The sequence below is a fragment of the Triturus cristatus genome, chromosome 1_1, assembly GCF_964204655.1.
Source record: "Triturus cristatus chromosome 1_1, aTriCri1.1, whole genome shotgun sequence".
In the NCBI taxonomy this organism is placed as follows: domain Eukaryota; kingdom Metazoa; phylum Chordata; class Amphibia; order Caudata; family Salamandridae; genus Triturus; species Triturus cristatus.
The window spans coordinates 519,587,896-519,604,819 of NC_140579.1; the positions used below are offsets into that span (position 1 = coordinate 519,587,896).

The window sequence follows — 16,924 nt, forward strand, 5'->3', positions numbered from 1 at the left end:
CTGTGGAACATCCTCTGATGTATGAAGGACAGGCTGCACCCGGAAGACATTCTGCAACCGGCTTACCACATGCTCTAATAAAAATCAAGGATGGCTGGTACCGACTCAAAGGGAAACTAGGCACATAGGTGCCGATTACGATCCTGGAAAAAAATTCCCCGTACGACTCGTATCCGGTCTTTTTACCGTACGAATCGTACAAGTGTCGTACAAACTGCCAAGTACGATTCGCATGGGAAAAAGTCCATACGAATCGCATTGGGAATTAATCCCCACACGTCCTCGGGTCGGAAAATGTGTCCGACACATCCTCGGACGATTTACCGTACAAATGTGAAAAGTGAAGTTCGACCGCGCTAGTACGATCCATCCCGTGCGTCCGATGTTACAACCGGATGGAAAAAACACCGTCCGCACCGAACTCCCATAGCAACCATGGTGACATGTGCCCGCATACGTGCCCAACACTCCCCCCAGCCCTCCTATGTACGAGTCGAATCCCCACCCGTGTATGTACACCCGTGTATATACGAGACGTACCCCCACCCGTGAATGTACACCTGTGTATGTACACCCGTGTATGTACACCCGTGTATGTACGAGACGTACCCCCACCGTGTATGTACACCCCCGTATGTACGGCCCGTACCCCCACCACAACCGTGTATGTACGACCCGTACCCTCACCCGCGTACGTATGGCGCGTACCCCCACCCCAACAGTGTATGTACGACCCGTACCCCCACCCCAACCGTGTATGTACGGCCCGTACCCACACCCGCGTATGTATGGAGCGTACCCCCACCCCAACAGTGTATGTACGACCCGTACCCTCACCCACGTACGTATGGAGCATACCCCCACCCCAACAGTGTATGTACGGACCGTACCCCCACCCCAACCGTGTATGTACGGCCCGTACCCACACCCGCGTATGTATGGAGCGTACCCCCACCCCAACCGTGTATGTATGGCCCGTACCCTCACCCGCGTATGGATGGAGCGTACCCCCACCCCAACCTTGTATGTACGACCCGTACCCTCACCCGCGTATGTATGGAGCGTACCCCCACCCCAACCGTGTATGTACGGCCCGTACCCTCACCCGCGTATGTATGGAGCATACCCCCACCCCAACCGTGTATGTACGGACCGTACCCCCACCCCAACCATGTATGTACGACCTGTACCCTCACCCGCGTATGCATGGAGCGTACCCCCACCCCAACCGTGTATGTATGACCCGTACCCTCACCCGCGTACGTATGGAGCGTACCCCCACCCCAACAGTGTATGTACAACCCGTACCCTCACCCGCGTATGCAAGGAGCGTACCCCCACTGCAACCGTGTATGTACGACCCGTACCCTCACCCGCGTACGTATGGAGCGTACCCCCACCCCAACATTCTAAGTACGGAGCGCACCCCAGGCCCCAACACCAGCACCTTCACCCAACATCGCGCATGTACGAGTCGTACCAAGCCAGACACAAGGACAGCACTGTACAACAAAATTGCCGAAGTACACACCGTACACACGCTAAAAACGCACGTACACAACCAGGACAAAGCAAAACAACACAGGAATACACTATTCGAATGGCACAAAGCCACAAAACATGTCCAACAAGCACAAATACAACACATTCACTGACCTGCAACTGCCAAAATCCCAAACAGAGGCCCAAAACACAACCACTCCTTATAACACACCCACCCAAAGTTCAAACACAGCCACACCCACCAATGGACCAATAAAAAGGGCCCACAGACACCAACCATGAGCCTTTGCAACAGACTCACTGCTGCCAGACCCCACAGACAACCTACAGCACCATACTTGAACCTTTACTACACCTTACACTTGCACACCTTCAAACACCCACCTTCACAAACACCCCCTCATCACATTCACACACACACCTGCACAACCACACCCACACACCCACAACCATCCACACCCACCCCCCCACAACCATCCACACCCACACCCCTCACCATGCCCACTAACAAGAATCCAAAGTTCACTAGCCAAGTGTTGGAGGTCCTTGTCGACGAAATCCTCAGAGTCGAGCCACACCTCTTTGGAACAGACAGACCAGCATTTCCGAAAAAACAGCCATGTGGCAGAGGATTGTCGATGCTGTGAATGCTGTTGCGTCCACCAGAAGGACCAGGCATGAATGCCAAGCCAGGTGGTACGATCTGCGGAGGAGGGTCCGAGCGAAAATGACCGACGAACACAACCAGGCCAACATCACTGGAGGAGGGCCGCCCCGCAGACCCGTACAATACCATCCCTGGGAGGAGAGGGTGATGGCCATACTGCCGGTGGTGTCAGTGGACGGAGTAGAAGGATTCCGAGAGCCGGGTGAGTACACAAACAACTCACCTCACATGGGGGGAACGTCATCCACAACCAAACTCACAATCAGGCACGCAACCACCCCAAGCTATCGCATGACTCAACCACACTCCATGAACACGCACATGCCACTAGCGCCACCATGCCCCATGCACCCAGCTGGACAATGCCAAGTCACAGGCCACAGAAAACACCAACACAAGACACGGTAAGCCGGATGGCGGGAGTGTGTGCCCCAAAAATCACATCGTGCAACTCAGAAGCAGACAACAATGCCCTCTGCCCATATGATATGGCCTAGGTCACAGCCAGACAAACAGTGTGTCCCCACACAGGAAAGACTCGCCAGCAAATGGCGGACGCCTTGCATCAAGACATGGGGGTGAAGGCACGTTTTTGCACATGACAGCAGCTAATGAACAGCCAACACTGTGAAAGAGTGGCAGCACACACCACCACAGCAGCAGCGCAGACACAGACACTACACCCAATGGGTGCCTGGAGATCAGAAACAAACTTACATCAACAAGCCAAGGGCCATTCAAAGATCTGCAAAAAGTGTGTGCCTAGGAAGCTGGGCTGAGGTGACAGAGGGTGACACACAGAGGGAGGGAGAGGGGGAGAGAGAGGGAGGGAGACACAGGGAGACGGACAGAGGGAGGAGGCTGACACAGGGAGGGAGGGAGAGGGGGACAGAGAGGGAGTGAGAAAGGGACACACAGGGAGACCAATTCAGCCTTGTGGGGTGTGGGAATGTCTGCTCGTCAGCAGGTGGACTGCGTGCATGTAGACAAGGGTGGCCAGTGCCTGAATCCCTCTCTCTTCTCCATGGCAAAACACTGGGCCATGTCTCAACCTGTGCATGAGCACAACGCCAGCTACCTGCATTATATAAGTGTGTGGAACAACTCCATGTGCCCACGTACAGTGCAACACGGAAGGCGCCAATGCATGGCTCGCCACACCTGCTCACTCCACTGCTGACTGCAGTCACAATTGACGCAGCAAGTAAGACTGTGCCACACATAGGTAAAGTCTCAAAAGCTGTGGCCAAGGGACATACCCATGCACAAGTGCACTGTGAGTGGAATGCAAGACATATCCAAATTCCCAGAGGAAATGTGCCAAGTTAGAAACGAATGAAACATGGGTGTTGCATGGAACAAAATTAACATTGTCTCTCTCACACACAGGTCAACGTCGTGGATCACCCCCCAACACTGGGGGGAAGACTCTCAGGACCCACCTCTGCGGGATGACGGACCCACCGGCAGCGACGACTCTCACCACTCTGTGGACGACCCCGACCAACCTGGCCCCTCTGGTGTCCAACCACCTGCAGCACCTGCGTCAGGTACAACTGGGCCAACCACCACCCCCACTCCTGCCACATCCCAGGAGACACCCAGGATCCCTGCCCCACCACCACAATGCAGCCAGGCTGACCAGGAGGGACACGGTGTACCGGGCACCCAGGAGGAGGCAGGCGACAACGCCAATGCCACCCCTCAGGGGTCCCGGAGACCCGATGGGCCCACAAGGGCAGGCCAGGTGCAAGTGGGCAGGGGTGGTGGGAGTGGAGGACGGCGGAGGCGCGAGCCTGACCAGTTGGCTGCGGAACCGGTATATTCCCATGTCAGAAACATCCTGGACACATACCGGCAGGACACCACGGGCATGGCCCAGGTTGTGTCCACCCTCGAGGAGATCAAGACCCAGCAGGCCCAGCAACATGCGGAGCAACATGCCTGTCTACTGCGACACCAAGGGCGGATGGAGGACAGACAGGCTGAGCTCGTGACGGTGTTCACGGGAATTCACCGTACACTCCGTCGGATAGCCGACAACATGGGCAACCCTCCCTGTGTCACCAGGCGTAGAACATCACCACCCACAGGGAGGGATCAGGAGGAGGAAGAGACATCCGACGGAGCATCCCAAACATCGTCACGGCCTGCTTCTGAGGGTTCCCGAAGGAGGGCGGGTCGTCCACGGAAAAGACCGTGAGGGTCAGCGCAACAGCACCATCTCCCAGGACACCTGGCCTGGCACCTGGCCCACTGGACCAACAGCAGCACATCAGCAAAAGACATTCTCTGCCACATGGACTTGCCGGTCACTGTCTGACCAATGTTGACAAAGACTGTGGCATGGACTCTGAGGATTTCCAATGGCAAGGACACCAACTCCCCTAGTGATCTTTGGATTCCACACACCCGGAAAGCCCCTCTTGTCATACCCCCCCCCCACGTACCCAAACAAAAATAAAAAGTTACACGATAAAGAGATGATGCCTACATTTTGCATTATTACCTTACATGTGTCTTGTAAAGTCTAACCATGCCTGAGTTCTCATATGACTTCAACCATCCACACCCTGGGGCCTGAGTCTGGCACAGGACACACATGGGTCACAATGTATTAGGCAACACAGACATGGAGCACCATACACACCCGTGATGGGCCCAACCAGCTGAGGGGGTGGCCGCACAACCGTGCCGACAGACATATTGAGTACAGCGACAGCCATGCGCAGAGGTCAGGGATCATGTGGAGTGTCCTGGGGGGCACCCAGGTATGTGTGGACAGGTGGCAGAACCATGTCCTGCAAGCTTGAGTCAGGTGGATGCAGAGAATGGTGGCCTGGCCAACGTTGGATGCATGGGGATGGCAAATGTCACAATACCCACACAGTCATGGACATCATGCACAATACACAATCTAATCCCACACAAACAGCTTGCATCTTGCTACTCGACACATAGACACATAGACACATAGCCACTATCACGGAAAACCATGGCAGACATGCCGTATGCACCGTGGCAACACACCAGCATTGACTGAGAATAGGCACCTTGGAGGCATAGGGACACCTTTATTATTCATGTATTCGGGAATGCAGAGGCAACTCGGAGTACACATACACAGGTCATGTGGAGTAACATGTGGGTCCAACACTGGAACCCCCCTTCTGCAGCACAAATGCGTGATAGCCATGGAACTGGCACACAAGTGTCGGCTAACAGCTAAACACCCCCTGCTGCTCACGGAGAGGCTGCCATACACCATTGATCCTCTGATGTGGAAGTCCCACACCATGTCAAGCTAATGCAAACCGTATGTGTCCGAGGGCAGTGTTACACACATTGATGCCATCATCACAATCCACTATCCCATCACAGATGACTGTCAACAAGTCTGACCATCTATTCAGGTGTACCCAGCTACATGTCATGTGTCCCATGGTGATGCGACATGTCTGCAGAGGAACCAAACATCGACAGGGGCAGTGTGCACACATCGTAAACAACTGCCACACCCAATACACCCCTGATGCATCCCTTACCCTAAGGAGACTTCCAAACTTGTCCGTGCGTGTAACGCTGAGTCAGCACACGATGACGTGTCCATGAGGAGTAGCAGTGCCACAACAATGCAACCAGCAGACGGCATGCGCAAGTACCTGGGGATGAGAGACACACAAGAAGTCAGCCACAAAAAGCACAGCCACTTGCATGTGTATGTACTCGACACATGTAAGGATGACAACATGCTAGGTCACAATTATGACTGGGGAAATACACTCATCACTGGCACCATCACTCCAGTGACACATCCACACACACCTCCGACTCACGTGGCATACATGCAGATGGACACACACATCGCAACACATGCCACACGGGGACCAATGCGTGCACACTCAGACACTGGTACTCACCACTAAGCAAAGAAGTCGCGTATGAGCCGACTCCGAATGTCCTCTTGTGGAACCACATCCTCCACATCACTAGCCCCATTGCCAAGCCCTTCGTCCTCCACGGGTGGATGGTCCTGATCATCTTGATCCAGGATGAGTGGCACAGCTTTCTCAACTGCCATGTTGTGCAGCATGCAGCAGACCATGAAGATTTTGCAGACCTTCGCCGGGGCATATGGGAGGGCGCCGCCGGTCTTGTGGAGGCATCTGAATCGGCTCTTCAGGAGGCCAAATGTCCTCTCTATCACTCGCCTTGTCCGGCCATGGGCGGTGTTGTAGCGGAGCTGGGCCGGCGTGCTGGGGTTGCGGAGAGGTGTGATCAGCCATGGCATGTTGGGATAGCCAGCGTCCCCTACATGGAAACCACATGGACATAAGTAGGACAGGAGAAGCGGTCGGGCTGGAAGTCTACGCAAAATACAGGACAGACCGAGTGTACCCACCAACAACACATGCTCGTTCGTTGCGCAGCTGCATCATTTCAGGCACCCTGCTACGCCTCATGATGTAGGCATCGTGTGCTGATCCTGGAAAACGAGCACAGACATGTGAAATCACCATGTTGGACAGACACACCACAAGGGCATTGATGGAGTGGTAGTGTTTGCGATTCCTGTACGCTACCTCCTGTGCCTGTGGTGGTACCTAAGCCACATGTGTCCCATCTATGGACCCAATGACATGGGGCATCCCTCCCAGGGCATAGAATCCACGCTTGACCCCAGTCAACAGTTCAGGAGTTGGGAAATGGATGAACTCATCCAGGTGAAGCAACATGGCCTCTAAGAAATCATGCAGCACACGGCTGAACATGCTCTGGGACATGCCACCAACATGAGCTATGGTATATTGAAAGGTACCCGTGGCAAGAAAATGTAGGGCTGCCATTACCTTCAGCTTGGGTGTCAGTGCCGTAGGATACCTGTGCAGCGGTTGCAGGTGTGGTGCCAGCCTTGCCGTCAACTCCTCAATCAACGGTTGGGGGAAGCGGTAGCAGCGTACACAGTCATTCTCCCACATGTCAGCCAAGTCCGGAATTGGTCGGGGAAGAGGCGGCGCTCTGCAGTAATTTGGAAGTGACAAGGAAGAGTGAGTTCACTACATCAACAATTTATTTGTACTGAGCACATGTTAATCTGTCAATACACATATGCTACATACGGAGTCAGGTATGTGCCACATGCCCTGGACACGTATGGCTGCCAGGTGACACTCCTACCAAGACCCAGCTACACACGGAGATTGTGAACCTCCACATGCCATGGCATGGGATTAGCTGCGTCCCAGTGTAAGTGAACAGCCAGACGCAACACAGGAGTGACATACATCAACACATCAGCAGAAGTAGGATGTCGATTTCAGAGACAGGTAGCGGAACACTAGAGCCACAGGTCACATGACATTACACCTTGCCAATAAGGTGTACAAGTAATGACTCACCACACATACATTGAGAGGATGCAGACATGTCCTTGTTACGCTACTCCGTGTCCCATGCATACATACGCACCTCACATCCGATACCACATGTGGCCTGGTGTGCGTAACAGTGTGCCATGTCCATTTACACACAGACACATGTTGGTTGCTGCAACTGCTGATGCTTTTGAGGGAACACCAACATCAAGCTAATGGGAACACACCACACATACATGACATAAACACATCGTGCACCGTGGGTAGTCACATGTCTGGTGTGGTAACCCCTGTAGCGGGCATCAGGGGACACTTGCGTGTGTTGTTGACTGCCATGCCAGTGATGCTCATCCCAAGTGTGCAGTACGACATGCACACATGTCAAAGGAGTTAAGGGCATGCTGGCACATATTGACCGTCACACATAACATCTGTACACATCTCATCATACATCTATTGCCTTCTCGACTCAGGAGTAATGTGCCACATCACAGCCTTTCACACCTGTGCCCCACACATGTAGGACTGCCCAGAAAATGCCTTGATGTCCATCCATGGACAAGTATGTCAGCTCTATTCCTTCCTGTGTGCTGCCTGTCACCACGGTGATGTGTGAAAGGCACCGTACATTCGCTCAGAGGGCCTGTGTACGTTCCCTATCACTATGGGAGTGCTGCCGTATGCGTACCCATAGTGATAGTGAGCGTACGCACGCGTGTACGGTCCGTATCAAGATGGGTATGCATACGCGAGCACACCCATAGTGATAGTGAGCGTACAGGCGTGTGTACGGTCCGTATCACTATGGGTGTGCTCGCGTATGCGTACCCATAGTGATAGTGAGCGTACGCACGCGTGTACGGTCCGTATCACTATGGGTACGCATACGCGAGCACACCCATAGTGATAGTGAGCGTACAGGCGTGTGTACGGTCCGTATCACTATGGGTGTGCTCGCGTATGCGTACCCATAGTGATAGTGAGCGTACAGGCGTGTGTACGGTCCGTATCACTATGGGTACGCATACGCGAGCACACCCATAGTGATAGTGAGCGTACAGGCGTGTGTACGGTCCGTATCACTATGGGTGTGCTCGCGTATGCGTACCCATAGTGATAGTGAGCGTACAGGCGTGTGTACGGTCCGTATCACTATGGGTACGCATACGCGAGCACACCCATAGTGATAGTGAGCGTACAGGCGTGTGTACGGTCCGTATCACTATGGGTGTGCTCGCGTATGCGTACCCATAGTGATAGTGAGCGTACAGGCGTGTGTACGGTCCGTATCACTATGGGTACGCATACGCGAGCACAGCCATAGTGATACGGACCGTACACACGCCTGTACGGGCCGTTGCTATGCATTTGGGGTGCCCTAGGGCCCCGGAACGCACCGTACCTGTGTGTGAAACTCCAAATTACATAGGGGACACATGAGGGACAAGTATAAAGGCCTACATGCATGCTGGTTGTCATGGAGACCAAATTTAAAGTATGAATTTTTTTCTGCAGGTGCACAGCAGAAGTCAGTTTGAATGAATCTACTTTGTTGCAATGTGGTTCTGGAGTTGACATCATGCTCAAGAAAAAAACCAATAAAAACCCACTGACTGTGCTAGGTTTGAAGGGATTGGAGGAAACATAGGATGCAAATGTGAGTGACCAATCACTCTGTACTCCTGTGCATGAAACAGGCCAGCAAGGCAGATAGAAGGCAGCCAGGTCCCATGAGGGAGCACTTGCCTGCACATCTTTGGATTCTACGACCCAGCTGCTGCTCCTGATTCCCTGGAACCATGTCAAGGTCTGTGGAGAGGGCACAGCCTTTCACCTTGGAGGAGAACCTGGCATTGCTGGATGTGATCCTCCCACAGTGCCCCCTGCTGTATGGGCGACCAGGGTATCAGGTGAGTGCAGAGTCTACTAGCACAGACTGTGTCCCTTTTTTGTGACTGTGACTTCTGGCATTGTGTCCAGGTGTGACACACATGCAATGTACTGTAGGGGGGTCCCGGGGGGGGGGAATGCCTGATGTCTCCCAGCCAGAGCATGCTGTGGTGCATGTCTGCCGTCCTCACTTGCATTGTGTTTACTGTGACAATCACTGCATGGTGCATGCCAGATTCTGCCTGTCTTATCCTCCTGGGAATGTAGCCTCTACAGTCCTCATGTGATTATGTGGTCAGCCCAGTGTGACAGGTGACTGTACCCACAGATGTGTGTTAGTTCTGTGTACCTGTGCTGAGAGTGTCCACATGATGTGTTCGTACCCTGGACATCGGTGTGTGTGTAAGTCCCCTGTCATGTGGGTGGGTGCATATGTGGAGTGTAGCACCCGGGCTGCATGAGGGATGGATATACCCTGCCCATCTGATGTGAGCAGGGAGCAGTGCTGTGTGTCTGACGTGCAGAGCCAGCCCACACCTGTGAGCCCCCCCGTCTGGTGGCACATATGCAGAGTGAGGTTTGTCGCTGCATTTGGCAATGGCAGGTTAATGTCCTGTGCCTGTGTGTGTCTGTGTACTCTGCTGAGGTAGCGTCAGTGGCCTGTGGCATGTGACTGCTTAGAGGTGCTGCACATAATCCTGGTGTAGCTTGTGATGCACAGTGTGAGCCTGGATCATTGATTGTGTCGTTGCCCTCATTCCACCTGTGTACTTTCAATGGCACTTACTGCTTTTGCCCTTCCCCGGAGGATCATGTCCCTATGACAAAGGTGCAATGCGTTGGATGCATACTATGCCTTGTTGTAAACAGCATATTTGTTCTAATATGTGTCTCTGTGACATGTGCCAGGTATATTGATGTAGTGTCACTTGTTCATCCTCACAGGTAGGCGCCTCTGCCAAGAAGCAGATCTGGATGAACGCCGTCAGTGCCGTGAGGAGGACGGAGGGTCGCAAGCGGCGCCTGGCCCAGGTGAGAAAACGCTGGCAGGATATCCGGTGCTGGACGCGGAGGATCGCACGGGTCCTGCTGGGGGACTCACCTGAGACCCATAAGAACCGCGGGTGCCGCCGTCTGACCCACATCCACAAGCGTGTGCTGGCGGTGGTCTTTCCAGACTTGGACAGGCGCTTACAGGAGAAGCAGCAGCAGGAAGGGGGTAGGTACATGTGTGTTTGTTGTGTGTCACCAGCATTTGTAAGTGCACAGTTGCATGGATACACTGCCAGGGTTTAAAGGTGCTGTGCAGATCCTGTTACCCACAGTATGGAGGTGCTCTCTTGCCTCCCTTCCCCTCCTTGCAATGTATTCCCTGGTCTGTGTGTAGTCACTCCTTCACAAGGTTATCTAGGCTGGCACTTTATCCACGAGAACAATGCCTGTAGCATTATGTGTGGGGGTGGTGTGTAACAGGTTTTGGGACCTTGCCTGTGCCCTGTCCAGTTCAGTACTTGTGGGTTCCATGTCAGTTGGCACGGATGCTGAGTCCAGACATGGGAGTTAGTCTCTCAAGTGTCATGCCTTACAGCACGCATGTCCTATGTTGTGGCCTGTGACATGATGTGCATGAGTGTGCGATACGCATGGTGCAGGGATGGTGGCGTGTGTTCCAGTCATTCCCATTCAGGACCATGGAGTTGTGTGGCCACTAGTGTCCCCTGGGGCATATTTTCCTATGTGTCATGTGTGTCATCACAAAATGTGGACACTCTCAGTGTCAACAGCATAGGTTGTGCTCTGTGCCATTGTCCCCTGGCACCATGTATATTGACGTAAAATGTAGTACAAGTGTCCACTGTACAGCCTGACCTGATTTTCCTTGTTCATACTCACGGTGGCCAGTGCCTGTGTGTCTTGTTACAATCATCTGATGATGACCATTTGTACATGATTATTTGGACAGGCGCACCTTGGGTATTTTGTGTCCAATCTTGCATTTATCCAGCCCATGTGTATTTCACCCAGACTAAGAGATGTAAGTGCTTCCTGTGTCTCAACACATTGTCTCATGTAGGGGGTGGTTGGTGCGGGCAAAGCCTACATGTCAAAACCTGATATCTCCTTGCTAGGTCTGGCCAGTGTGTGATGTTTGTCTGGACATACACTCAAGGTGCAGTGAGCCAGTCATGGTGGGCATGTTTTCAGTATTACCTATGCAGCATGTGCCTCAAGTTCATGGATATGGTCCCTGCTCATCCCTATTTTCGGCAACGCTGTGTGGTGCAGATGCAGTGCTGGATTGGCCCCAGAGCCTGGCTCCTCTGTTAAAATCCATTTCATGTCATTTGCTATTGTGTCATGCTCTCCATAGTTTTTCAGTGGCATGGTGGGTCAACCAACTGTGTGTTGCATGCCCTACATATGTACCTTGTTTTGTAGATGTTACTCATCTTTCTTTTCAGGCTATGCACTGTAACCTATGTAGATTGGACTCATGTGACATATGTATACAGGTGTATGATTAATTGCTGTCTCTTCACCTTGCCCACAGCATCGTCGGGGGACACGGAGGGAGACATCAGCACAGACGGAGCGGAGGGACCGAGCACCAGTGCCAGCGGTGACATCTTGGCTGGCACATCGAGTGGAACTGAGGCGGAGGAGAGTGAGGCCGAGGACCTGTCCAGTGCCACCACAGAATATGAAGCTGACGGGTCCGAGGATGAGCTCTCCGAGTGGGCGGAGGCTGCACCAGCAGCTGACAGCGGCACAACATCTCTCCCCGCCCCCTCCATTGCCATCAGCCGCCTCCCACTTGCTCGTGTCCCTTCCCAGCGTGCCCAGTCACCACATGTCTCCTTCCTGCCAGGCACCGCACCCCCTGCCCCTGTGTCCACTGCTGCCGCCAATGCCGAGTCTGTGGACATCCAGCGGCAGTTGCAGGTTGGTCAGGCTGCGATGCTTAATGTCCACCATGGCCACAGCCAAGTGCTGAACAACATGGAGGCATACTTGGAGGGCATTTTCTCATCGCAGGCTGACCAACGCAACTTTCTGAGGTCCATTGACTCGACACTGACTGCAGCAGTGGGTCTCCTGCAGCGCTTCGTCCAACCCACTACCCCTGACCCATCCACACTTCCCACTCCCATGCCTGTCCCACGTACACCCAGACGTCAGCATGCACCCACCACAACAGACACAGGCACCACACCAGCAGGGAAGGTCAAACGCACACCTCCTGGCATGCACACACAGGGTGAAGTAGGCATACCCACTGGGTCGGGGGGCAAACGTGAGACACGCAGCCAGAGTGGGAGTCCGCATTCCACCAAATCCACTCCCTCCAAATCCCCACCCCTCAGCTCTCCTGGCCACATATCCAGCAAAGACTCCTTCATGGCCGCTCTGTCCCTGAGCCCCACAGTGACACCACCCCGCAAGCGGTCAAGGGAGTCCCCGGTCAGGGTGGTTGAGTCCCCCCCCCTGTCCACACCCTCCCCCAGTGGCGCTGCGACCCATCCCTCTGACCCCCCCCCTCCTTGGGGCCTGTGGTTCCTTCGGGTGCAGGGGAGTCGCTGGAGGACCTTGCTAAGGTGTGCAGCGCCATCCTGGCCTCCGCCTTTGGCGCTGCCCCACCCCCTGTGGTGGAGTCCTCCATCCCTGCACCCACGACGCCTACCCTTCGCCCTCATGTCCCTGCGGTGCCTGGTCCTTCCCCCCCACATGATGCCCCCCCCCTCTGGAAGACGAAGGAGTCTGACTGTGCAGGCAAGCTAGGGGACACGCGTCCCACTGTGTCCCCCACCTGGATTTGAACTTTGGATTGCCCTATGGGCATTGTACATTTTGAACTTTCAAGGGACAAACAGATTTTTGGATGCTGAATAAAGCAATTTCTTTTTCCTTAGTACACTACTGTCTGTCTGGTATTGCTGTTGGTGGACTTGCTCCATTATTTTGGGTGGTGATAATGTTTTGGGTGTGTGGGAATTGTAGTCTTGTGCTGGTCATAGGGTGGATCCTGGTATCTGTGTGACATCACAAGCTGTTGGCTACATAACTTTGTTCATGTAAGCAGTTACTGCATGGTGACATCGTCCCACGGTGTGTTCCTTCCTCTGTGTAACCTGACATCTTCCCTGCAGGGTCTTTCCAATATGTGGTGCTGAGCTGTGTCTACATTGGCTGGGTGTGTGACGGACTCGTTAGACTTGGGCCATGCATGCTGAGCGATGTCTCCACCTGCATCATTCGTGGCGTCCTTGGTGGTCGCTGTACTTGTGTATGTAGACTGTTGTCATGACTTCATGTGGACATGTTTTCTTATCGGCGCTATGCATGTGTATACTCCCAGCCTCGCACACATGTGGTACATGTACTGCAGGATCTTTGTGCACCTGACTGACATTTGTGGGCATTGGATCTGTGGGTACTCCACCCTTTTCTTTGCAGGGGCACTGCTGTGAGTGTTAGGCACCCACCCCTCCTGTGTCTGGGCACTGCTGGGAGGACTCTGCACACACCCCTCCTGTGTCTGGGCACTGCTGGGAGGACTCTGCACACACCCCTCTTATGACTGGGCACTGCTGGGAGGCCTCTGCACACACCCCTCCTGTGTCTGGGCACTGCTGGGAGGCCTCTGCACACACCCCTCCTGTGTCTGGGTACTGCTGGGAGGACTCTGCACACACCCCTCCTGTGTCTGGGCACTGCTGGGAGTGTTAGGCACCCACCCCTCCTGTGTCTGGGCACTGCTGGGAGGCCTCTGCACACACCCCTCCTGTGTCTGGGCACTGCTGGGAGTGTTAGGCACCCACCCCTCCTGTATCTGGGCACTGCTGGGAGTGTTAGGCACCCACCCCTCCTGTGTCTGGGCACTGCTGGGAGGCCTCTGCACACATCCCTCCTGTGTCTGGGCACTGCTGGGAGGACTCTACACACACCCCTCCTGTGTCTGGGCACTGCTGGGAGGACTCTGCACACACCCCTCCTGTGTCTGGGCACTGCTGGGAGGACTCTGCACACACCCCTCTTATGACTGGGCACTGCTGGGAGGCCTCTGCACACACCCCTCCTGTGTCTGGGCATTGCTGGGAGGCTTCTGCACACACCCCTCCTGTGTCTGGGCACTGCTGGGAGGACTCTGCACACACCCCTCCTGTGTCTGGGCACTGCTGGGAGTGTTAGGCACCCACCCCTGCTGTGTCTGGGCACTGCTGGGAGGCCTCTGCACACACCCCTCCTGTGTCTGGGCACTGCTGGGAGTGTTAGGCACCCACCCCTCCTGTGTCTGGGCACTGCTGGGAGGCCTCTGCACACACCCCTCCTGTGTCTGGGCACTGCTGTGAGTGTTAGGCACCCACCCCTCCTGTGTCTGGGCACTGCTGGGAGGACTCTGCACACACCCCTCCTGTGTCTGGGCACTGCTGGGAGGACTCTGCACCCACCCCTCCTGTGCCTGGGCACTGCTGGGAGGACTCTGCACACACCCCTCCCGTGTCTGGGCACTGCTGGGAGGACTCTGCACACACCCCTCCTGTGTCTGGGCACTGCTGGGAGGACTCTGCACACACCCCTCCTGTGTCTGGGCACTGCTGGGAGGACTCTGCACACACCCCTCTTATGACTGGGCACTGCTGGGAGGCCTCTGCACACACCCCTCCTGTGTCTGGGCACTGCTGGGAGGCCTCTGCACACCCCCTCCTGTGTCTGGGCACTGCTGGGAGGACTCTGCACACACCCCTCCTGTGTCTGGGCACTGCTGGGAGTGTTAGGCACCCACCCCTCCTGTGTCTGGGCACTGCTGGGAGGCCTCTGCACACACCCCTCCTGTGTCTGGGCACTGCTGGGAGTGTTAGGCACCCACCCCTCCTGTGTCTGGGCACTGCTGGGAGGACTCTGCACACACCCCTCTTATGACTGGGCACTGCTGGGAGGACTCTGCACCCACCCCTCCTGTGTCTGGGCACTGCTGGGAGGACTCTGCACACACCCCTCTTATGACTGGGCACTGCTGGGAGGACTCTGCACCCAACCCTCCTATTTCAGGATATGTACGCTTAGAACATACATGGGTGTGGGTTCGCTCCATGCATACGCGGGTGGGGGTACGGTCCGTACATACACGGTTGGGGTGGGGGTACGCTCCATACATACGCGGGTGAGGGTACGGGTCATACATACACGGTTGGGGTGGGGGTACGATCCATGCATACGGGGTGGGGGGTATGGTCCGTACGTACACTGTTGGCATGGGGGTACGCTCCATACGTACGCGGGTGAGGGTACGGGTCGTACATACACGGTTGGGGTGGGGGTACGCTCCATGCATACGGGGTGGGGGTACGGTCCGTACGTACACTGTTGGCATGGGGGGTACGCTCCATACGTACGCGGGTGAGGGTACGGGTCGTACATACACGGTTGGGGTGGGGGTACGCTCCATGCTTACGCACGTGAGGGTACGGGTCGTACATACACTGTTGGGGTGGGGGTACGCTCCATGCATACGCGGGTGAGGGTACGGGTCGTACATACACGGTTTGGGTGGGGGTACGCTCCATGCATACGCGGGTGAGGGTACGGGTCGTACATACACTGTTGGGGTGGGGGTACGCTCCATGCATACGCGGGTGAGGGTACGGGTCGTACATACACAGTTGGGGTGGGGGTACGCTCCATGCATACGTGGGTGAGAGTACGGGTCATACATACACTGTTGGGGTGGGGGTACGCTCCATGCATACGCGGGTGAGTGTACGGGTCGTACATACACTGTTGGGGTGGGGGTACGCTCTATACGTACGCGGGTGAGGGTATGGGTCGTACATACACGGTTGGGGTGGGGGTACGCTCCATGCATACGGGGTGGGGGTATGGTCCGTACGTATACTGTTGGCATGGGGGTACGCTCCATGCATACGCGGGTGAGGGTACGGGTCGTACGTACACTGTTGGGGTGGGGGTACGCTCCATGCATACGGGGTGGGGGTACGGTCCGTACGTACACTGTTGGCATGGGGGGTACGCTCCATGCATACGGGGGTGGGGGTACGGTCCGTACATATCCGTACCCACGCTGTTGCATGCTTGTGCGGGCCGTACCCAGGCCTTTGCCACATGGGTACAGCCGTCCTGCCATTGTTGGGGTGACATAGGTGTGGGCGTGGTATGACTCGTACCCACGCTCTTAAGGCGTGGGTACGGGACGTACCTGTATTGTTGTGTTACCGGTTCGCGTCGTCAACCACTTCCGTTGTGGCGGACGCTGGCTTTGCTGGACACGCCCCCACCCCCTCGTAGTGACCAGGGCCTGGGGGTCAGGTATGTCCAGGGCATGTGTGCTGTGTGACTTTGGTGGGGGTTTTGTGGCCTGCCCCTGCCCCCCCTCCCTTCCCCCCTCCCTTTGTTGTTCTGACCTTCTGCGGCGTCTGCGTCGTAACCTGTAGAGGAGGTCGACTGCTATGAGGGCCGGGATGACAATGTG

At 55.3% G+C, this 16,924-nt stretch overlaps 1 pseudogene across 1 annotated transcript in view; it reads left to right on the forward strand.

Annotated features, from left to right (window-relative positions):
* Positions 1-16,924, forward strand: part of LOC146870525 (rho GTPase-activating protein 27-like) — a 1,164,614-nt pseudogene that overhangs the window by 522,978 nt on the left and 624,712 nt on the right. The gene's annotated exons all lie outside the window — the stretch shown is intronic.